Below are 23799 nucleotides of genomic sequence, written 5' to 3'. Positions count from 1 at the left end.
AAATAGAATAAATTAGGAGTAAGAAAAAGATCCATTCTGCTCCACACATGAGATAGTCCTTCAAAATAAATTTTCCCAAGCTAATTTGAGTTGGGTTTTTGCCATTTATAAACAAGAATCAAAATACTTGATACAAATAATAAAGATTTTATGCCTGAGTACCTTCGAACATAACAGGAGACTCAGAGGGATGGGTAGTTTGAGAAGCCAAGCCCTCCCTGACTCCAGCCTTCTGAGCATGCACAAGTCCTTTGTCATGCTGATCGTGGGGTTTCCTGGGAACTGTTCACTCATATGCATGTATATGTGTACATACATATGCATGTGGGTTTATGACAATCAAGTCTTAGCACCAGAAGGAAAAGCCAACATCTCCTCTTCCTGACTCAACGCAATCTCGAGAGAATGTGAGACTATTCTGCGAGAGTAACAAAAACAATTTTGCAGCCCTCAGAGAAATTTTGAGAGTTTATAATTTTCTAAAACTATATGCAAGACTTTGATAAAGCTTATAAAAGGCTAATGTGATAAGCATTACAGGTAGCAGAATGTATAATGTGGATGTGATAAAACTGATTTGAAGACCAGGTTTCATGCAAGAAATTAGACTTGACACTTGAAGGCAGACTTAGTTCCTATCAGATCAATGTAAACTATGTACCTTAGCAAAAGGTGATGTCACCAAAAAAGTGTAGAATGATATTAACAAGTTTGGATATTTAGAGATAGAACCCTGAGACTCGTGCTAGTTTTCTTGGTCACCTCTGGGTAGTCTATTCACAAGCCTAAAATATTAAAAACACTCTGACAACATTCAATATAACTTTGAAAAGATGAAGCCATTTACCAGGAACAAGTTTTGTCCCACAGGAAACAATATAATTAATTTCGGCCAATTTTAATTAAACAAATTCTAGTTCTCTTCAGAACAGTATCTCAAGGCTACTTTACAACACACAAGTACTCTCCACCTACATGTCCATTGGTCCTCAAACCTCCCAAATGAGCAATTCTCAGGACTCAAGAGCTCCCAAGGCAAACAAACTTCCACTTCCCGGGTGAGTGAGCACAAGAGACAGTTTTCAGCGGGCCCAGAGGCTATGTAAGCCGATACTGTCCAGGTGAGCTTCTTCTCCAGATTTTGCAGAGTATTAATATGCCTGCGCTTCTGTTCAAACTCAAAGTAGATTGGCTTTTTCACACAATTAAAGGTCAATATCTCTCCCAGCCCCCTTACTCCACAAAGTGGAGAGAAAAGGTGAGCCCAGGTGGCTGAGGGATTCACATCGCGGTTTTCCACCAACAGAGACACATTCCTTAATACACAGGGGACAAAAGAGGCCAGAAAGAGCCAGCTGTGGCCTCGTCTGGTCTCTTGTTCCTACAGGGGCTGATGCTCTGTGCCTTTATTTTAAATGACTTTGCCTTTTCTCTCTTAAAATGCCACAGGGAAGAAGTTACCTAAATGGCCTGGGCTATCGGGGGTAACCGCCATAGCCGCCAGCATCACCACCCCACCTCTTACTGCCTTAAGCACCAGTGCCATCTGCCCACAGAAGTGGGGCACAAAGTGTGTGGGGAGGATAGGGGACTAGAGGAAAGAAGCACAGGATCTTCTGTTCGCATCGTTCTGATACCAGCCCCTATCTAGTCTTACCTTCTTGTGCCAGACTTTAGGATAGAACTCCTCTTAAAAACAGCAAAACACGCTGCTAAAGTTGTATTTGATTTTCTGAGCGAAGCTTCAGTTCCCTGCACAGAAGGCAGAACCACCGTGCCTGGTTCCTCGTTAAGCAATGATCCTCATCCCAAGCCCCACTGCTTTTACCACCGTCTGACTGATGCCAGAAAGTTTTGATTTGCAAGCTGGACAGTCAGTGAACAGAGCTTTTAAAACGTTCCAAGGAGCAGAGTTGTTTTTTTTTTTTTTAATGAGCATATTTAGGTTGTTATGAGTCAAGTTCAAAATTCAAGTCACATATGAACAATTTTTATAGGGGGAGGAGTAACCTGATGTTCAAATTCATTTGCCTCCCATTCGAAGTAATCCATCTTTGAAATTTCTGCGAAAATTCTACAGAGTTGCCCAGAAAACGGCACCAACCATCTGTAAGTAAAAACAAAAGCTCTCTATAGTATATATCACAGGTTCAAAGCACTTTGGCATCGGCAGATTGAACACGTTATTAAAAGAATTTAACTGCAAGAAGAGCTACCATAATTACACAGCAGCTGGTCTAATGTTGACAAAACAACTTTTAAAGGCTTTCAGAAGCCTTAAAGGCTAATCAATTAAAAAGGCATGAATAGCAATGTGCGTCCTATCCTTAACACCGCAAGCTGCATCTCCTGCAGATACAGTGAGGTTTTCATTTTGGAACAACCACTTCTTACATCCCACAATTGAGCCAAACATGTGAATAAATTCTCAGCTGTGTCTAGGTGAGACTATTATACTTAAAATAACTCCATAAAACTCAATTATAAACGTTGAACCTGATGAGCATTTCCTACCATACCAGCAAAGTTTTTATCAAAATGCCAACAGCTCATGCCAGAATTTGTGCTGACTGTACCCAGAGAAGGCAGAGAAATGGCTTAGATGATTGTCTACACCGGCTGACCATGTGCTGGAGGCACAAAGAATGAATGAATGAATGAATGAATGAACGAATAAATGAGTGGATGCTGCAGTGAGTCTGGATGCTGTATCCAAGCTCCACTGACTTACTCCCCTTGAGACTTGTCCCGGTGGTCATACGGAATGGCCTTCTCCGCCAGGACCAGCAAGTTTCCTTCAAGGTCCAACTCCAAGCCCACCTCTCACAGGAAGCTCCCCTACCACTCCCCACAGGTTTCTTGTCTGAACCTCTTACATTCAGAGAATGCGAGAAGACTTGACGTATCCCTGCATCCAATCCTCTTTGGGGCCCTCACATTCTTCTCCACAGGGGCAGAGAGTAAATGATTTAGGTCTCATCACAACTACCCACCCCTACCGTGACGTTGTGAAAGCAGCCGTCCCCACGTAAACACACGGACACGACTGGGTGCCAACCAGACTTTATAGAAGGAGGCAGGAAGAGGACTTGGCCCAAGGTCAGTAATGTGCTGACCCCTGCCCCACCAGCCTGAGTCCCCTCCTTCCCACTGAGTGCCCAGGGAGTCTCCTTGGGGACACCTCCAGGGAAGGGGCCCCTCACCGCCACCTCCTCTAATTTCGGAAGCTTCCCCTCCCATGGACCAAAATGAGTCTCCCCACCACGGGCAGCCACTGTCACACCTTCGCTTTCTGTTCACCCTTCCTCTCCTAAGTCATTCTCCATCACCAGCGGGCTCTGCACAGACAGGCCTCCCAGAACCATTCATTTAATTAAAGACTCCCCTCTAGTTTTGCCTTCTGGAGCCGCAAAGAGTACGCGTTGTACCTCCTCCACCCCACGGCCTTTATGCCTTTGAGGATCCCTGGGGGAGATGCGAGTTTAGTCTGACCACTCATTTGGGATCTATCTCACGGTGTGTTTTACTGTTAGTTTTCTTCGTCCGCGTACACACTTTTTTCCTCCTCATTTAGATGGCAAGTGAGGCATAGTCCCGGGCACACGGGCTCCATTTAGTTTTACGAGACAGAGTGGCAGAATGACCACAGAAATATCAATTGACAAATCTTTTTAAAAACCTTTCTCCGCAAAGTCAGCGGGGACAGCTCATCCCCGCAGCGGTAAGGCTGCTGGGACGGGCAGTTCTTCGGAGGCGAATCATTCTCCGAAGGTATCACCGGGGATGATCATTCTAATGTGAGGTATCATCCTAACGCGGCAGACTTCACGACACCAACACCCCAACTGAGAGCTCTGAGGCTGGGCCCAGGGGGCCCTGCTCACACACCCAGCAGTGGCCTTACCACGGCCCTGTCTCGGTCATGTGAAGACCCTGTGCTATGCAGCCCTCTCCTCAACGATCTCCACCCCAGAGCAACACACACGCCGTTGATATTTATGTGACAGCACGTAGCCAGCCTTCAATAATCCACTCTTAAATTTTAAAAATGAAGAAAACCCTTAAAAGCACCCCTTATAAACAAGGAACTCTCCTTAGGGAGAGAAAGGGGGTCCCTCACTGAACCCCTACTTTCAAAACACTAGTGAAATGATTATTTCACCATGTTTACTTCCAAAATCTATTCTCCAGGATAATTCTCTTTCATCCTCAGTTATAAAATAATGCATTAAATAGGCTAGTTTAATATCATATGTTTTAACATCAAGGGTCTTTAAGACCATAACACTTACGTGATCTCATCCAATACCATTCTGCTTTTTTATATTCCTTCTCCCCACCCCTATCCCTGAAGGACAGGGAGGACGTATTCCACAAAGTCCTATACCATCTCCAGCCACTCCAGAAGCAATGATGGGTGCTGTGTTTGAACAAGAAGGATCTGCTTGTGGACGCTCACCACGGTGGTGGAGGGGCCCCAGCAAGGGCAGGGTGGGCACCTGCCCGCTCTGTGCTCCAGAAAGCCCAAGACGAGCCATCAGCTCGGCCACACTGTCCAATTCAGCAGACACTGGCCGTATGTGGCCATTTAAATGTAAGTAAATTAAAATTTTTTAAAAATTAGAAATTCAGTTCCTAAGCTGCACCAGCCACATTTCAACAACTCAGTAGCCACATGTGGCTAAAACTATCATATTGACCAGTACAGACACAGAATACTTCTGCCACCACAGGAGAGACTAGAAAATTCTACCGGACAGACTAGCAGGTCCACCAGGCTGCTCACTGACTGCTGGTCTCCAGCCAACACCTAAGGGGTTGTGCCCTGCACCTCCCTGAAACCCAAAGAAAAAGTAGAGATAGGGAAATATCACAGCTGGTTCTGCCACACCATTACCACCACATCATCTTCAAGGCATTCTTGAACTACAATGAACAAAGAAACACGTAACGTGCTCTTACTCCAGGGAGTCCTGGCAAAGTCCTCAGCTTCCCCAACTCCACAAGAAACTTTAACCCAGAATAAAAATGAGACTTGAGCCTCACCTAGATTCTAGCAAAAAGTAGGGGGAGAGGTAGCAAGAGGCAAAATTTTTCAATTTGTTCTGAAGTCAGCCTCCTTTATGTTATATTATGAAGTTCATTCTTGCCTTAATTATCACTTTGCTTTAAAAAAGAAGGCAGGGTTTTATGTCCTTTATAAAATATGACTCCAAAGTTCCAAAGAAAGCATTAAAACACTTACATGCCTTAGATTTATCACCAGGCAAGTAAAGTTGTTCAGTCCTCTGCCTCTAGGTGACACAGCATACAATTTTTGTTCAGTTTTACTGAAATTACTATCTCCCTAAAAGCCAAGAACAAGAAAAAGTTGCTAATAAATTTAAAATGTCCCACGTAGTGACTTCAGAGAACATAAAATTATGAGAGGAACTAAATTCAAATTCCAGGCTGCTTTCAGAAAGATGAGATGACCTCCCAGAAGTCTATAAAGTCTGTGGAACATCTGTTTTGATAACATATGTACTTAAAATTCCCCACATGTCAGTTTCGAGTTACTACAAAATATAAGGTGGCACCAGCTGCGAGGATGAAGGGGAGAAGCTGCAGCTAAAGGGTCGGGAAATTTTTGAGATTTTTAATGGGACTCGAGGCTCTTAACCATTTTCATGTCTCGATCCTGGGAAATAGATGGAACAGGGACTGAAAGTCCTACCCCTTCCACAAGTGAGTAAATTCTACTGGGATCTTTGTACTAAGGGCTGTGGTGTGTTTAATTCTCGAACCTTTCAACTAAATGCCCACCCCTCATTACTTCCACCTCCCCAAATATTATCCATCTGCAGGGACCAGTTCCACTCTCACACTTCCCATGAAAGCTGCTTTATCTCTCTGGCCTTCACTCTCCTAACTTCTCTCGGCAGCTATAACCAAAAAAAATAAATAAGTAAAGGACCTTACAACTGCCATTTACTTGTCCTTACTCTGCTCTGACAGGCCCATCTGATCTCCTCGGGCTTATGAATCTCCTCCTGTCTCACGGCTTTTACAGAGACAGTGACATTCTCCAAATTATATCTTCAGCCCAGACCTCTCCCCTCTCCCCAGCCACTGAGCCCCTATCCCTTATGTCTGGATGCCTAATAGGCATCTCGAAAGTCAGGTGTCCGAAGTCGATCCTCTTCCAAATCCACTCCTCCTCAGCTTCCCCACATCACTACATGATAATCCCACACGTTCAGTCATCCAGCCCCAAACCTTGGAACCATCTTTCACTCCGCTTTCTCACTCATTCCCCACATCCTACCCTTCAGTAAATCCTATCTCCTCCACTCCTTTCAAATAGACAAAAAAAAAAGGCTCTTTTTCACCACCTCCACTGCAACCACCTGGATCTAAGCCAACATCAGCTGGATTATTGCAACAGCCTCCTTCAGCCTTGTCCCCTCCCTCCTATTATTTATTCTTATAGTAGCCAGTCGTCTTTTAAGTTGTACATTTAATCAGGTCATTCCTTGGTACAAATTCTTCCAGTGGCTCCCCAACTCAATTGAAAGAAAGAAAAGGAAGGAAGGAAGGAAGGAAGAAAGAAAAAAAGAAAGGAAGGAAGGAAGGAAGGAAGGAAGGAAGGAAGGAAGGAAGGAAGGAAGGAAGAAAGAAAGAAAGAAAGAAAGAAAGAAAGAAAGAAAGAAAGAAAGAAAGAAGAAAGAAAGGAAGAAAGAAAGAAAGAGGAAATGTCTTTGAAGTAACCTCCAAGGTTCTGCTTGATGGAAGGGCTGCCCCCTTCTGTCTTTGACCTTTTACTTCTTGCTGTTTGGAGAGCAAGCAAATTCAAGATGCCACCAGAGCACCTTTCTGCCTGGAGGTCCCCAAGGCTCTCTCCCTTACCTGGTCCAAGGGCTCATGTGACACCCTCACCGTGGGGTCTCCATGACCACCATGTTAAAGTCACCACCTGCCTCCCACTCACCTCTGACATTCCCTCTCCCTCTTCTCCACTTTAGTTTCTCCACGGCACTTATCATCCGCTGGCATGCTGCATATGGTCTTATTTGTGTCTTATTTTCTACCTCCTCCCCTCTAGAATGGAAGCTCTTTGAGGACAGGGATTTCTGTGAGTCTCACTTACTGATTTACCCCCAGAGATTTCTGCTTATTTCATTCATTATTGTGTTTTCCACCTTGCACTGTGATTGGCATGAGTTGGTTCTCCTACATTTATAGAGAGACAGAAAGAGAAGCCATTCTAAGTTTCACAAGGACAGCTGCCATGTCTTCCCCTTCCTTTTTATATCTTTGGATAGGTCCCAGAAGAAAGTACTTTTGCCTGATTATTGCCATGTTTGCATTGGCAAGTGTGAAACATTTGGTCATTAAAGATTTTGGACATGTTAAATGTTGACAGTGTTGATGCAACATTAAAAGATGTAACTATTTTTTGAAGATTTCAAAGCTATTTAAACTTAAGTTCATCATCTATTCAAGTATGAACAATTCTCAAGATCACCAGTAAGAGACAGTGTCTTAATGCTGCCAAAAAAATGACATAAACACCTGCCCAAAAAAGATCGGAAAGGAAACCTTAATACTGTCATTTGTTGGGTAAATTACAGCAAATACAGTCAGTTTCAATGCCAAGTCCCCAAACAAAGTCATTTAAGTTCTTCTGCTTGATTATTAAAATAAATAGATACTTTTAATAAATCAACTCCACTTTGCCAAGCAATGACATTGATAATGTCCTAGACAAATTGTTAGGGAATTATGGATACTGTTTGAATGCAGCGGAGAAAAGAGGAGACTTTCCTCTCCCCTATTTGAAAAGAGAAAGGTGTATACCCTGTTACCTTCCAAACAACTGGTCTTTTGAATTGAGATATAGTTGATGTACAATATTATATGTTACAGGTGTACAACACAGTGATTCATAATTTTTAAAGGTTATACTGTTTATAGTTATTATAAAATATTGGCTATATTCCCTGTGTTGAACAATATAACCCTGTAGCTTATTTATTGATACATAATAGTTTGTACCTCTTAATTCCTTACCCCTGTCTTGCCCCTCCCCTCTTCCCTCTCCCAACTGGCAACCACTAGTTTGTTCTCTAGATCTGTGTGTTGTTTCCTTTTTCAAACAACTAGTTTTTAATAAGGGAGACTTAATAGTCAAGAAGTCTGAGAAATGGCGGGGAAGACTCAATCTTTCTACACATCCAGAGCACAGCCTATAAGACATCAACAATCAAGTACAGACCAAATGCAAAGGTGATTTTTTTTTCACACAAGATGACTTGAAGTTTATGCAGAAAACTCTCTGAAAATCCAGCATCCATAAAGTGACTGAGCACTCCAAACATGCCAAAACAAATCCTACCTAGTGGTTTTAAGGCACTTAGGCCCCATCCCATAGAGAGCACCTCATTCCTATGTGAGAAGACTCAGTCTCTTCCAAAGCTCATTGAGCTGCTGCAGTACAGAATCAACTGATGGATACATCTGTTTTGTTCTCTGAAACGTGTACAAAAATTTCTAAGTAGAGTTCTTTTATCTGTTTACCTTTAGAAACAGGGAAATGAACATTAAACACTAACTAGCATCATGTGGGGGGGTTATAAAAAATTTACTTTTAATTGTTAAGAAAACCAGCCTCGTATGCCAGGCAATGGTTACATTACTGGCAGACAGGAAGCACTGCTCGTTAACTCATCTGTTCATTTATTCAGCAAACACTGATGGAGTAGGGAGAGTGTCTGCTCTTCAGATACCTACAGAGCATCTACTCTGGGCCAGGGCTTGCAATGTGCGATGAACTAAAAACACCATTCATATGTTTAAGGGAATAGAAAAGGTGGCCTCTATAAATGAGAAAGCCAAATTCAAAGACCAGGGCACGGCACAGCTTAGAATCTTCACCAGGACAAGGAGGTGAGGAAACACGAGTCCTCCGAATCAAGCCCATATCATTATATGTTTTTTATCACTTGGGAAAAAAACAGATATAAATTGTTCACCAAATTTCAAAATTCAACTTAGAGTTTAAAAATATAACTAGGGAGGGTGGGTGTAGCTCAGTGGTAAAGGGCATGCTTAGCATGCACCAGGTCCTGGGTTTAATCCCCGGTGCCTCCATTAAAAATTTTTTTTTAATATTAAACATGTACAACTAATTCCAACTTTTTAACAAGACCAGAAAAATTAAATAGGAATATTGATGTTTCATCAGAGATAAGCTTGAATTCAAATAACAGAATATCTGACAATGATTCTTAAAAATTGTAAATAAAGGTAGAGCAAAGACAACCAAACTTGAGACATACTGCAACATGTAAATTTATATAAAGGGGAAATTATTATCCTATTTTGGCTTTTGTATACTAATGTTAACTAATAAATTATTTCTTTAAAAAAGGCTTCTCAGCATTTTGGCTAAGATCAAGTATAAAAACATATAAAGAAATTTAAACTCATAGCCCACTGTAAACCGTCTGCTGTAGATTACCTGTAGGTTACCCACAGAAATTTAGATTATTCTAATTTCAGAGAATTCACGAAGTGCAGCGATGACCATATGAAAACTAGCCGTTGTGAGTCCTTATTCTCTAACACAGAGATGACACACAACCACCGTGTTTTCCCCTGCTCTCCACCACCTCTGAAAGTGGAGCTATTTCAGCAGTGGTACAATCTAGATGGAGCCACGCTGTGCCCTGGACTCCTGCCTCTATTCCCCCCTCCAAACATCCCCACTTTTACCAGCTCCTCATCGGCAAAGGGTGAATCTGGCAGGAGCCAAACAGAAAATCCAAGATTGGTGTTGGTGGGGTGAGATGTGGTAAACATCTTCTGGAATCCCGAAGCTGAAGGGATGAACAGTGCACATTCTGTACACAGTCCGTATTCATCTTTTCATCTTCACGTTACAGCGCTGTGATTAACTGCATTGCTTTGCCCAGAAGTGCCTCTATCAGAATAAAATCTGGGCCTTTTATAAATTACTTCTTTCTAAAATATTATCCCCTCTCTATTAATAAATGTTTTCAGTGTTTTTATGAGGGACTGTGCGTGTGTACGTGTGTGTTTGGGGAATTCATTATTTGTGTTTTGACTGCCTGTGACTTCTGCAGTCTAAAATACAAAAGTTACGGGCAAAGTGCACACCCTGCAGGTTTGCGCCATCTCAACGTGCTCTTAAAGTAGATGCAGGGATTTTCTAACAGTACATTTTTGGTCAAAAGGTTTATGTACAACACAAAAACTCTCCCAGGTGAGAGGCAAGAGGCTAGCTCAAAAAGAAACAGGAAGAGAGATGAACTATCTAACTGTAGATTCACGGAATTTAAAACTCGGAAGGACCTCAGACAACAGCTAGTCCAATATTCAGTGCTGCACAGAACACTGCCCCTCAAGATGTACATTCAAAATAGGTTTAGTTGTTTAAAAGGTTGGGGATTCACTGAAGAGTACACTTCCTCTTTCAGATATTCAGAGTGATCGTTCACTTACTAAAAATTCTGAGAAGTCTTACAGTTGAAAAGCATTTAACCCAGTGTTTCCCAAACATTTTGGACCATCGTGCTTTCTTTCTCCCTCCACATCCCTTGGATCCAGTGTCTTTCTGCAGATCCCACTCTAAAGGGACTGATCTCGTACACCCATTTTACAACTGAGGAAACGGAAGTTCAAAGAAGTTACCTGGCTTGGCCAAAAGCTGGCAGTTAATTGGTGGTTGATAATTCAGCAAATAGCCTGATCAGAGTTTAGATAAAAGTGGGGCATAAGCAAAGATCCCTACACCTTCCATTTCCACCCATACCTCACCACAAACTTGTTGCCTCTTCTGTGTTTCTGTCTCAATCCCCTTGGATTCTTGGATTCCCTCAACTTTTACCTCCTACTTGACCAATATACAGCTGTTAACCAGCTTGGGTTCACTCATTGCCCAGTGTGTGCTTCCCCTCAGGGAAGCCCTTTGATGAAGATCTCTTAGACTCTACAGTTGAGAAAGTGCCTTACCACTGGCACGGCCCTAATGGAGGCTGAGGCAGGAACACGGCACATAACTTAAGGCAGGTAGGGCTTTGTGGCTCTCCTTAAATTTATTTCTCTTTATTTTAGGGATTCCCCCAGATAAGATGGGAATCAGGACTGGAAAGTTTTCTTAAAGTGGCTACAAAATAGATGATCCTTTCCTTCTTGCAAATCCTCTAGCGCCTTCTTGTCTGTACTCTTTTTCTTCTTTCCATTTTCCATGTTCAACCTTACTCAGTACCCTGTTCCAGGAGAGATCTGAAACCCTCGTGCAACGTCAGAACTGCCCAGAAGCTATGGGAAACGAGTTTACCTGCTTGCCCGCAATGTCTTCTAGGTGCTACAGCATTCAAGTTTCAGTTTCTTAAATTCGCTTGGCCTAGCTGAAAATTACCCCTTCTAGTAAAGGTTTTTCCTACATAGGTCCCAAGCTGAGAAGAAAGTACCATTCCAAACAGCTCCTCTCCTTAAAATGCTATTCCAACCCCAGTGTTCATAATAGCACTATTTACAATAGCCAAGATATAGAAGCAACCTAAATGTCCATCAACAGATGACTGGATAAAGAAGATGTGGTATGTATATACAGTCAAATACTACTCGGCTGTAAAAAAGAATGAAATAACACCATCTATGGGTACATGGATGGACCTAGAGATTATCATTCTAAGTGAAGTAAATCAGACAGAGAAAGATAAATATCATATGATATCACTTATATATAGAATCTAAAATATGATACAAATGGGCTTATTTACAAAACAGAAACAGACTACAGACATAGGAAACAAACTTACGGTTACCAAAGAAGAATGGGAAGGGAGAGATGAATTAGGACACTGGGGTTAGCAGATACACACTACTATATATAGTAAGGTCCTGCTATATAGCACAGGGAACTATATTCAATAACTTGTAATAACCTATAATGAAAAAGAACATATATGTATCATTGAATCACTTTGCTGTACACCAGAATCTAACACATTGTAAATTAACTACATTTCAATTTTTAAAAAAGCATATGTAGAAATCAACCAGAAAATGCTATTTTATTATATGATACGTATTGCCGTTCATTTAGGAAGTGGAGTCTCTGAATCACTCTGATGGAAAAAACACCTTTTGCAATCTGTTGATTTTTACTTGCCTGGTTTGGCTATACCAAAGAATAACAATACTGACAACAGGAGGAGATGAACCCTGAGTTGTTTCTCAGAACTGGGTGGAGCTGATGCTGATCCAGCACATTTCACCTGGTGATCCTTAAAACAACATTTTAAGTCAGCTGGCTGTGATTCCAATCTCCAACAATGGAACAGGAAGAACACTGGCTATTAGAGATTAAACAGATCTAGCCTTGTCTAGTTCTCCGTTTAAAAAGCAAGAGCCCTAACTATGTATATTATGCTCTTCTATGAGGTGGTTCATGAAACAGTTTTCAATAGCAAAGAAGGACTTTGTATATGTTTATGATGTACTGTCTTCTATTTTATTCTATTGGGATAAGGATCAAACACGCTGAACACGTGCTATATACACGTAGCTAGGGGCCACCATGGAACCGAGAGACGAAGAATGCTATTAAAGTAGTAAGAAATTACATATGAATACTTAAATCTGGGTGAGGGGAAAAGAAATGATTATTTTCTTCCTTGAACTTTTCTGTTCTTTTCATGTAATAGAAATTATCTATACACTTTTAAAAAGCATAGTACAGCTTAGTATGAAAGAGTGGAACAGCCAGCTTTCTATTTCCACGGGTGAAGATGGCATATTTCACTTGCCCAAGTCCTAGGTTATGGTGAGTGATGGCTTAGAGTCTGTTCCAGAAAGACCCTCAATATCTAGAAGGTATTCCCAAGAAACAAAAGCAAGGAAGTGTCTCTGAGGAGAACAGTCACAGCTTAGGGCATTTGTGTGTTCTTGATGGACATCCAGAGACTAAGATTAAATGGAGGTTGTCATAAACTACAAAATCTCTCCCTTCCATCTCAATCAGTCTTCTGTGATCCTTCGCCCCCTCCCCCCACCCTCATCCTCACTCTCCCCATCCTCACCCCCCAGCCAGTCTTTATAGCTTCTTCTCTACAAAAGCGGTCAATCTATTCAACACAGTCATTGAAGGCTTCCTCTGTGCAAGATAATATGCTCATGCTAGCATTCAAGAGAAAGAAGACATGATGTAATAATAAGCTAGAATGTAAAAAGCCATGTCAGTGCAAAACACAGGTATATGTAAAAAAATAAAATTTACACTGATGGGGGAATCAGGAAAAAAGGCTTCTTTGAGGAGACTGCATTTGAACTAGGCCTTGAAGGATTAAAAAGACTTCTCAATTGGGAAATAATGGATGAAAAGACACTCCTGACCAAGGACATGTCTGACCAAGAACAAGTCAGAATTGCTACAAAAGTTTCTGAGAATTCACTCGGTTGGATGACTAGGAATATGAATTAAAAGGATTCCATAAACGAAAATTCTTCTATGAAGTTACACATAAAAAAACCCCATGTACTTCTAATACCATTCTTTTGATCCTGTATGGAAAGACCCTACATAAATGCAGAATATTGCTTCTGTTAAAGTCAGTATTTTTAAGAGTTAATATTTTTAGAACACTTGAAAGGAATTAAATGTATTCTGCATCGATAATCAAGTCAAAGAACAGTGAAGATCTACATAGCAAGAAAAGAACAAATTCCAGGGAGATATGCTAGATGTTTTAAATTTTTTATTATAGATCTCATGCTCTTAGAAGCCAAGACCTTTGTCTTTTTAACTTAGCTTGTTCTCAATATCAACATTCTGCCGACTTTCAGTTGCTCAAAACCATTTTATTAGATCAGCATTATTGGGTAGTTTTAAATGTCAAAAAAAATATGTTGGCTCCCCCTCATCTGGGAATTTAAAGTTTAATTAGTGCAACCCCCTGATTTTATAGTTGAAGCAAATGAAGCCCAGACACAGGGCGCCAAACTTGCTAAAGGTCAATCGGCTAGTTAATGGTAACCAGTTAAACTGGAGGAAACTCAGTAAGTCGCCCAGAGTCACACAGTTCTGGCAAATGGTGAGGCTGGAATTAGAACACGGGAGATCGAAAGCCTCTAACCTTGCTCTGCACTGCCTCTCTGCCAATGGAAAATTGACATAACCCCTCATAAACAGGTAGAGTCCTGTAGATGAAAAGCTATACAAATAAAGAGTAATAAATGCTATCACTCTATGCACGAGTAAGTGTATATATTATCTAAATTCCTTTAATGGCATAAAGAAACTAGTATTTCTACATGTCTTGATGTAAGCAAATAATGTGTACATTTGCTAGTTTATATACTACGTGGTACTAAAAAGGGAGATGGAATGGCACGAGAATAATGCAATCTTTATTTTTCCTGCTTTTTAGAGCACAGAATATTAAGAAACATATTTTTGAAAATATGCACCAAAAATCCTACCACTCAAACACATTAACTGTATTGTTATTTAATCATTTAGAATGCTTAGAGATACTTATTTTAGTAATTCAAGTAACAATCATGATTTCAAAAAAATAATGACAGAGCGAGTAGGACAATCTTGGCTTTAAGAACCTCTTACACATATGGCTTCTAAAAAGCCTATAAAAAGAGAAGATTTTACACCCAATACTTCTGTTTTGCCCAGCAATCCATTACGTTGCAATCATTCATGCATACACCTGAATGTTTTTTGGAATGACTTTAAATTTTACCTTGCATCCCCTCTTGGCAAAAGAGAGAGTAAGGATGAGCAGATGAGACGCCGGACAAGAGACAAGGGTATTTCATAGTCTTTGAGCTTATTACTTTCTGTCAAATATCTACAGATGTGTTCTAGTTCTAGTTTTTTATTTTCATGAAAAAGAATCCAAGTTCACTCTATTTGTAACTGTGTGCATGAGAATTTGACTTCCGGTATCTGCAACCTCATAGAGCAAAAATGTCAAGCAGGTTACCAGTTATGGTAACTAGTCACCAACTATAACTATGACCCCCAATTGGTAGACTGGGAGAAAACTAAAATTACCTGATGGGGACATCATACTTGGGGCTTCTCTCAGGGCCATGATTCTGGAAACTGGGCACACCCCTGATAAGATCCTGGAAGCTTTCTTTGTCTATGGAGTTGTTACAAGAGATGCCAGCTTCCATTAACTTGGTTCTTCATATCCCAATAGTTATGGCAAAAATGGAATGCCTTTTAATTCCCCAGTTCTCACTACCTAGGGAAAGCACGAGTGTTCATCTTCAGCCACACTTTTTCCTAGTGCCAAATGCCAAAAAAAAAAAAACAAAAAAACCCCACAATTTTTAAACATGCTGCCTTTTCTATATAGGGAATTCTGGGGGTAAAAAAGGCAAATTTTTTAATCACAAATTTTTCAGAAGACATAGAAACAATAATCAAGTGAGTCTTTCTTATAGTAAGACTATATGAAATCCAAGGTTATAACACTGTATCTTATTTTCATAACACTTTTTCTTATAAGAGCAATATATGTTCATTGAAGAAAATTTGGCAAATATTGAAGAAAAGGAGACAATAAAAACATCTGCAATCCCATAAAATCCAGAGATAGTCACTATTAACGTATTGATGTATTTATTTCTATGGAGATAGATGAACAGATAAGTAGAGAAGATTTATACAAACTTACTCAACTACACATTTTTTAACGGTATTACACTAATATAGAATTGTACATACTTCCTTTTTCTTAACATTGACTTTAACTTGGTGGACACACTTTTTTTTTTTTAAGAGAGCTGAGAGAATATTATCCAGCTAGGTTGACCGCTGATGGGAACAGAATTTAAAAACATCTGTAAATGTGCCTGGGATTGCTTTTCCCAAGTACACTTATCTTCAATCTTCCATTTTGACTTTAATCTTCTATTATTTTTCTTCCCATTTAGGTTGTCTTTTAAGTTATTCCTATGGTTCAACTTTATCAGCATGGTTTTCACTTACCCATAAGAACTACATATCATCCGTAAACATTTATAAAAGTTGAAATAAAACCATGCCCAAACTAGTTCCCCTGGAGAGTTTATTTGTCCACTCAGACAAGTATCTATTTATCTCCACTCTTTATTTCTTCTTTCTTGGCCAAACGAAAAAGTCATGAATAGGGAGGGCACTGGGATTTGAAATCCAGTCAGGCTTTTTGAAAGTTTTAAAAAAAATCACATTTTCTGCAACATTTTAGCACAAATAGATTTCTGCCTTAAACTCTAATACATTATTCCCATTCTCTCCAAAATAAGTTGTATTACTGTAATCTGTGTTCACTTTGAATTCTGATCTCTCAGTTGTCCACAGGGACATGGATCTGGTTTGATGGCTCCAGGGTCCTACCTGAAACCATTCCCCTGACAAGAGCCCCCCAAGGCCATCAGCAAATGTCCTGGAAAGCTGTCACTTACACACTAGGGTTCAACACGCCTGGCTGATGGCCATCCTGGTGATTTAGTATCTAGTCTGTTGATTAGGTCTGGAGTATCCTGAGCACTTGCCATCTTTTGATCTATTACCTCCAGTGTGTTTATTGCTCGAGAAAGCCTGGGTATAGGAATACCACTCAGCAAAAGCAGAAGCAAAGAAGTCGTTTACACTGTGTTCCCTTTTTATCTCTGAGTATATGTATGGTACGATGGAAGCCAAGTACTTCCACAATTCTCATTTCACAATATGAAAGAGCCTTTCATTATTGTTTTTGGGGATCCATTGCAAGGATTTTGCCACATTCATTTCTGGCTATCTCATTTTTAGTGTGCCTGGGATCTGTTACCCTTCATGGGCCTAATTTAATAACCTGACCCTTCAAATATTCCTAGCTACATTAATGCAAACAACATTAATTCTACTCATCTTAATAAATATTACACAATATCACAAACACAGTAAGCAATAGTTTTCCAAGAAAAGATCTGCAAATGATGGGTTTTTAATAAATAATCAGATGGGCAGGTCTGTAAGCTTCTTATTGCTAGCTATACAAGTGAAAATATAACCTCTCTTTAATCAGTGTCTTCTGTTGCATTTGTAAACTAGTTAATGAGGATTTCAGGACTTTTGTCCAACTATTTTATTTTTATTTTTCACTTTTAGTTTTTTTTCTGGGCAGAGAGGGGAGGTAATTAGGCCTTTTTTTTTTTTCTTAATGGAGGTACTGGGGATTGAACCCAGGACTTCATGCATGCTAAACCTATGCTCTACCACTGAGCTATATGTTCCCTGCCAAGGACTTTTGATAAGTGTTTTTTGTTTTTTCCAGAGTGGTTCTGGGTTTATTTAAGTAAATTGTTTTCTAAGTCCTTTTTAAAATTCAAACACTAATCATTTATTAGAGCTTTGTTGTAACTGTCTGTTGAACTCATGAGGAGTTTCTGCTTGTAGAGTGGGAGACGTGTATTTCTCAAACATCTCTGCCACTACTAGTCACTTGATTTTCCTGAAGCACTACCATAAGGACATCATTCTTCAGGGTTTTGATGATTTGTATTTATAACAACTCATTAATAAAAATAATATATTGCTTTGAAAATGATAGTTCCTTAAAAACCATTATTAGCTTTCTCCTTAAATATTTATCAGCCCACACATTAGTGGGAGTTAAGTGGTACTTAGCAGAGAGTGGGAATGGTACACAATGGTCCCGATGCTATGGGGTGGAATAGTAAAAACAGGTACAGAAATTAGAACCAGGAAAGAAGGAAGCCCAGCACAAAGAAAGGAAGGGAGGGAGGGAGCAAAGGAGGGAAGAACTTGGAAAACAAAACAAAACAAAAACTTGAACTCTGCTATTCACCTTGGAAAAGTCACTCAATCTCTGAGAGCCTCAGTTGTTCCACCTATAAAATGCAGGTGATACATAACTTCCTCAAAGATTCTTTAATTAATAGATCTCAATGTTCCCTCTAAACTGTACAACATGATGCAAAGGATGGTTTTTTACTTGGCATTATTTGCTATAATTAACCTCATTTACGCAGCTTATGCTATAAACATTCATTTTATAAAGACGATCAACAGCTTCAATACGTAGACCCAGGAAATCGTATCTACATTTTTCGGGTGTGGAAGCATTTCTGATATTTTTAACCCAAAAAACTAATTCAAATTTTTAACAGCCTTTGTGTGTTTGCAAGCTCCAAACGCTTACTGTATGCTCTCAGGACTAGAGTTCTGTAAAAACCATTTTTTAACCAAGGAAGATTCTTTTAAGTCTTGTTTCAGTCTGGTGCCTTTGGCCAAGGTGGAAACTAAAATTGAAAACAGATAGATGTTTTACATTTAAATAGGTTTAACATAAACCTGCATTAAGCCATTTCATGGACGATTGCACAAATATCTTTTGCAAACTTAGTACACGTGAGCACATATACAGTAACCCTTAATGTCTTCCAGAGAAATAAGGTGCAGATCCAAAATTCTAAACAGCTACTTCGAGTTCCTCTCACTGAAAGAAAATGTAATGGCTTTCAGGGAATTGCTCTAATAATATCGAGGCATCTGCAATGGCTGGCCAGAGCAGAGCAGAACAGAGTGTGTGTCACCGTAAGTCAATTTAACAAGAAATAAGCTTCCCCCTGGAGATTCTAAACTCTCTAGCCTCCCACAAAGAAAATTGAATTTTGGAGGTCACACCTTGGGTAAATTACCAGAGGGAGAACCTTAACATTCTTTCTGTCAAACGCTCTGGGACGTCAGTGCTATTCTGCCAACAAATTCGCCACCAAAGAATTGCCCCCTCCTCAACACCCTCCACCCCCAAATTATAACAAGTCCTTGCAGTCCCCTAGGAAATGGCAAATGATTGTGACACTTAAGATGCCAGGGACCAACCACGCCAGATGCAATCAAGCTCAAACAGCAAGTTTTGAACCGCGCCGTGAGGAGCAGGATCCATACTGAGCGCAGGGGTTTGGGGGCGGGGAGCTCGTGAGACTGTGACGGGGGTCAGAGCGAGTCGGATAGACCCACCGATAGAGAGCTTTAGGTTAAAATACACTAGCCAAATATAACCAACGGAGCTGCTTTTACTGAGGAGAAAAGCAGGTCGCCAAGTCAAGTCCAGGCGAAGCCCTGGCTCCGTGAGTGAACTGCCCCCTAGCCGAGTCCCCGGAGTGGGTGGTCGGAGGGCTTGGCGCGTTCTCGCAAAGGCGGGAGGCGCCCCAGCTCACTGCACCTGGGGCACTCCCCGCCACGGCCGCCACCCCTCTACCCCCAGCCCCCGCACGCCCCGCAGCAACACGTGGGGCGCTGCCATTCCACCGCCTCGGTTTTCCCTTCGGCTGGAGTTCCTGGCGGACGCACGCATGGCCCTGGGAAGGTGCTGAATTACTCCTGGGAAAGATTCCTGCAGCGTTGAACTTGGCTGCTCCTGACATTTCCATCCCACCCCCTGCGCGCTAGCGCTACACACACGCACACACACGCCCCTGTGGACCTGCCCAGGTTACGCGCAATGCTGGCTGCCCACTCAGGGGCACAACACCGGAGCGGGATGCAGAGGCCAGGACCCTAGCTCTGCTGGCCAGGGGCGAGGAGGGTGTAGGCGGAAGGACTGTCCTAGCACTAGGTAGTTCCAGGGACTCAGCCCACTCCGTGGCTGGCCCAGGCCCCGCATTAGCTCGGGCCGCTGGCACGAGCCCCGTCTCCTTTTGTGCTCTCCGGGGAAGCCCGCCTCTACTCACCCGGGCTGCACGCGGATTCCGGCCGCCAGCGGCAGTCCGCTGCCCCATCCCACGAACACTGCGGCGCCCCCAGAGTGTGCAATGCGGCGCCCCGCCAGCGCGCGGCCGGAGCCAAGGAGTGCGTGGAGGGAGCGAAGGAGCGAGGGAGGGAAGGAGGGGGAGAGAGGGAGGAAGGGAGGGCCGCGGAGAGTAACAGGGCGGCGGGGGCCGCGCGCGCCACTCCCACTCGCGCTGGGCACTCGCCGCTGCCCGCAGCCGCTGCCCGCCCGCGGGGCCTCGCGGGCCGCCGGGCCAATCAGCGCGCGGGGGGAGCCGAGCCCTCCGCGGGGCGCGCTCATTGGCCCGGAGCGCACGACCCAACTCCGGGAGAGTGGGCCCGAGAGCCAAGTCTGCAAACTCCCGCCCGCACGAGCTGACGGTCCCGCGCAGGTGGGGTACCGAGCTCCACACTCCGGCCGGCTGGGCGAGCCTCCTGAGTTCTGCGAACTGAACCGGGAGGATCTGAGACCTGTCCTTGAAGCCCGTTCGCAGCAAGCGTTCAAAACGAGCAACGTTTGCTCGGGTTGCACTGATCCCTTCCTGTGAGCGACCCCCTGCGCCACTCGCTTCACCGTGGCCGGTAGCTGAGTGGTAGGAAGCCTGGCAGTGTAAAACGGCCCCAACAAATCTTACTCCCCGCCACCCCCAGGGCCGTGCGAAACCCGCTGCAACTGAGTACCGCAGCTTAAAAGCAAGTCGAGCTCTGAACCCAGGGCAAACCTAGACAACTTGACATTTGCAGTAGAAGACCCACACCGCGGGGCGGACCACGGAGTGGGGGAGAGAGCCGGGGAGCGGGTGGTGGTGGCAGATCCTCGCGAGAAAGTGAGTGTCCAGTTGTGAGTGTCAGTGGGAAAAACCCCGGGCTTAATTCTCCCACTCTCTGCCATACATTTCCTTGTAAGGCCCCTACCCCCAACCTCCCTGGAGGAATTGATTTTTCTCTTCCTTGTTATAAATCATGTTTGACTCTCCTGGACTTTTCAATCCAGAGCCTCAGACGGGAAGCAGAGCATGGCCCTATTATTCCCCTACTCTGGGCACCGATGAGGGCTGGCAGCGACCGGTGAGTGACCAGGGAAGGTCCCCAGAAAGGACTGGAGGAAGGACTGCGGGTCTGTCCGGGAGCTGGGAGTTTGTCACCAGCTGCCCCACCATCATCCACCTGCTACCTGGCCTGCAGGCTACCTTTGCGAGGACGGCCCGCCCAGTAGCTACATTTGTCCATCTTTGAGGCCCCTCTCTCTCCTCTTTGGTGTTTCTATTCTTCGAGCTTCTTGTCAGGCAGATCTCTGAATCTTCCTGACTCTGCTCCTCCCTGTGATCTACTCCCTCTTAACATAAAAATATCCTCCCCTCCACTCCACTCTTTTTTAAAATTTCCCTCCCATTCCCTATATTTGGAAGGGTCTCAGATAATGTATTTTTGATTAACAGCTCCTGGGCCTCAGAAAGTTTTTGTCTTACTTAGTTTATGTGCACAAGCTCTAGGTTCAAGTGGGCAAAAATAATTAGCACTCCTTTAGAGCATTTGGACACGGGAGGTGATCACTGCGGGGCTGCCTTCCTGCAGGGCTCAGCACATTGAATGAATTGAACACGAATTAATCAAACAGAACCTGGAAATGTCCTTCAGTAACTGGGCAGGTCACCTCTCTGAATCTGGTACTAATGAGGGCATGTCCTCAGTGTCATCGTTGCCTCTTATTTAGTTTCCAGGGAAGAAATTCTTTCTACCAAAGTTCCCGTCTATGTACTTAGTTCACTTGATTCTTTTAAAATTTTGACTCAGTTCATAGTATAGTCAAAACTTGATATTTGGGTTCAAAATTAAGTTCAGTATATTAATGCAGTTCAAGAGACTCTGAACTCCTGGTGGAGACTGAATCCTTAGGAAGTCTTTTCAAAAATGTATTTCAGAAGAATGATGGAAGGATAGGCACTCAATATGTCGGCAGTGATTATCTCTCTGTGCTGAGATAATGGATAATTTTTTGTTTTTTTTTTCAATACTTTGCTGTATTTTCTAAAGAACATGTAATACTTATTAATCAGGAAAAACATTTTTTAATATGTTAACTCCCTATATACAGTGCTCCTCAGGCATCAGAAGAGCTAAAGCATTCAATTCTCCCTCTACTCTACCCTTCACATCTTATGAATCACCAAGTCCTGTGAATTCAGTCTCCTAAAACAGTTTTAGGGTCTGTCCCTCCTCAACATCTCTACTGCCATGGCCACACCCTTATCATCTTAACAGGGCTTCAGCCATGATCTTAACTGCTCTACTGACCTTGTCACTTAAAAGCTTACAATCCTTCAGTCTCCCCAACTCCGCTGCTATGAAGTTCAAGCCTATCCTGGCTGGTGAGGCCTTTCCTTCCCATCTTGATCCCTGCCTTCCATTCCAGCCTTATCTGCTGCACCGACACTTCCCTTCATGGGATGATCCTACCCCACTGCGACTTTATGTCCTTCCCACAGGTGCTATGTGACTCCACATGCCCATGGCTAAGGCTGTCCAGTGCTGGAACACTGTGCTTCTCTCCCCAGCCTCACCCCAACTCCCAGCCCCACCAGCAAGTTCCTACCTCTGCTTCCAGACTCACTTCAAATGTCACTTTTTTAATGAGATCCCAGAAGCAGATTTAGCAACTCCTTGTCTCTGTACTTCAAGAGCAAGCACTTTATTTACTCAATGATTGTTAACCCAGCTCCTATTATGTGCCAGTCACTATGAAGAAAATATATGTTGTATTTGTTTTCCTGGAGCAGACCGTGAGAGAGACAAACATTAAGTCCTGTCACACAAATAAATAATTGCAAACTGAGATAAGTGCAACAAAACCACTACCTGTGCAAAAAGAAGCATGGTTTACTTTGAACATGGGCCAACCATAGATCTTACCACATTGCGTTATAATCTGTTGATTTATTTGTGCAAAGTTCTGTCTTTCATCATATTCATCTGCGTGCCCTCATCTAGAACACAGTGCCTGGCTCATCATAGGTGCTCAGTAAAAATTTTTAAATAAATGAATGAATGAATGAATGAATAAGTGAATGGGTATCTAAAGCCCCCATGAAGAATTTTATTTCACGTATTTACATGCTATAGTTGGACAAAATCTAAAAGTCTTTAGTTCTGTGTTTTAAAAATCAATATTATTAAATCCTTGTCCCATCTTTCATACTGTAACCTGGTTTTCCCAGCATAAATTATCTAATTTCTTCTTCTTTTTGATGTCACATGAGGAGACATAGCTAATGTACTATTTGTAGATAATCTATTGTTGCTAGGAGGAATTTATTCTTTTTTTTTATAAATTTGGCTTTTAACATATAAATATACAATTTTAAGATACAAAGCGCAATCCATAAAAGAATAAACAAATTGGACTTTATCAAAGTTAAAAATGTTTGCTCTGCAAACAAAACTGCTGACAGAATGAAAAGACAAACATAGCCTGGGAGGAAATACCTGCAAACCATACATCTGACACAGGACATGTAGCTGGTATATGTAAAGAACTCTCAAAACTCAGCCATAAGGAAACAATCAAATTTATTAATGGACAAAAAAATTGAACAGGCATTTTTACCAAAAAAGATATGCAGATGACAAATGGCAGGTGAGAAGATGCTCAGTATCATTAGTCATTAATGAAATGCTAATTAAAACCACAGTGAGATACACAATGAGATTAAAACCACAATGAGATAACACTTAATATAATGGTTTAAAAAAACTGATGACGTCAAGTACTGATGAGGACGCAGAACAACTGGAACTCTTGTTCATTGCTGTGGGGATGCAAAATGGTACGGCCACTCTAATAGTCTCACCACTTTTATAAAATTCAATATATACTTATCTATATGGCCCAATTTTCTACTCCTCATTATTTACTGAAGTGAAATGAAAGGTCTATATTCACACAAAAACCTCTAAACAAATATTTATACCAATTTACTCACTAAAACCTTGAAACAACTCCAAAATGCCTC

At 42.1% G+C, this 23799-nt stretch overlaps 1 protein-coding gene across 1 annotated transcript in view; it reads right to left on the bottom strand.

Annotated features, from left to right (window-relative positions):
• The window catches only part of LYPD6 (LY6/PLAUR domain containing 6), a 114395-nt gene extending 94216 nt beyond the window's left edge, over nucleotides 1-20179 (bottom strand). The window contains 1 exon segment of the mRNA XM_032479419.1: nucleotides 19753-20179. The gene's annotated coding sequence lies outside the window, so the exon portion shown is untranslated.
• Nucleotides 20180-23799: the final 3620 nt, after the last annotated feature.

Source organism: Camelus ferus, chromosome 5 (assembly GCF_009834535.1).
Source record: "Camelus ferus isolate YT-003-E chromosome 5, BCGSAC_Cfer_1.0, whole genome shotgun sequence".
Taxonomy (NCBI): Eukaryota; Metazoa; Chordata; class Mammalia; order Artiodactyla; family Camelidae; genus Camelus; species Camelus ferus.
This window is presented reverse-complemented; position numbering and strand designations above follow the sequence as displayed.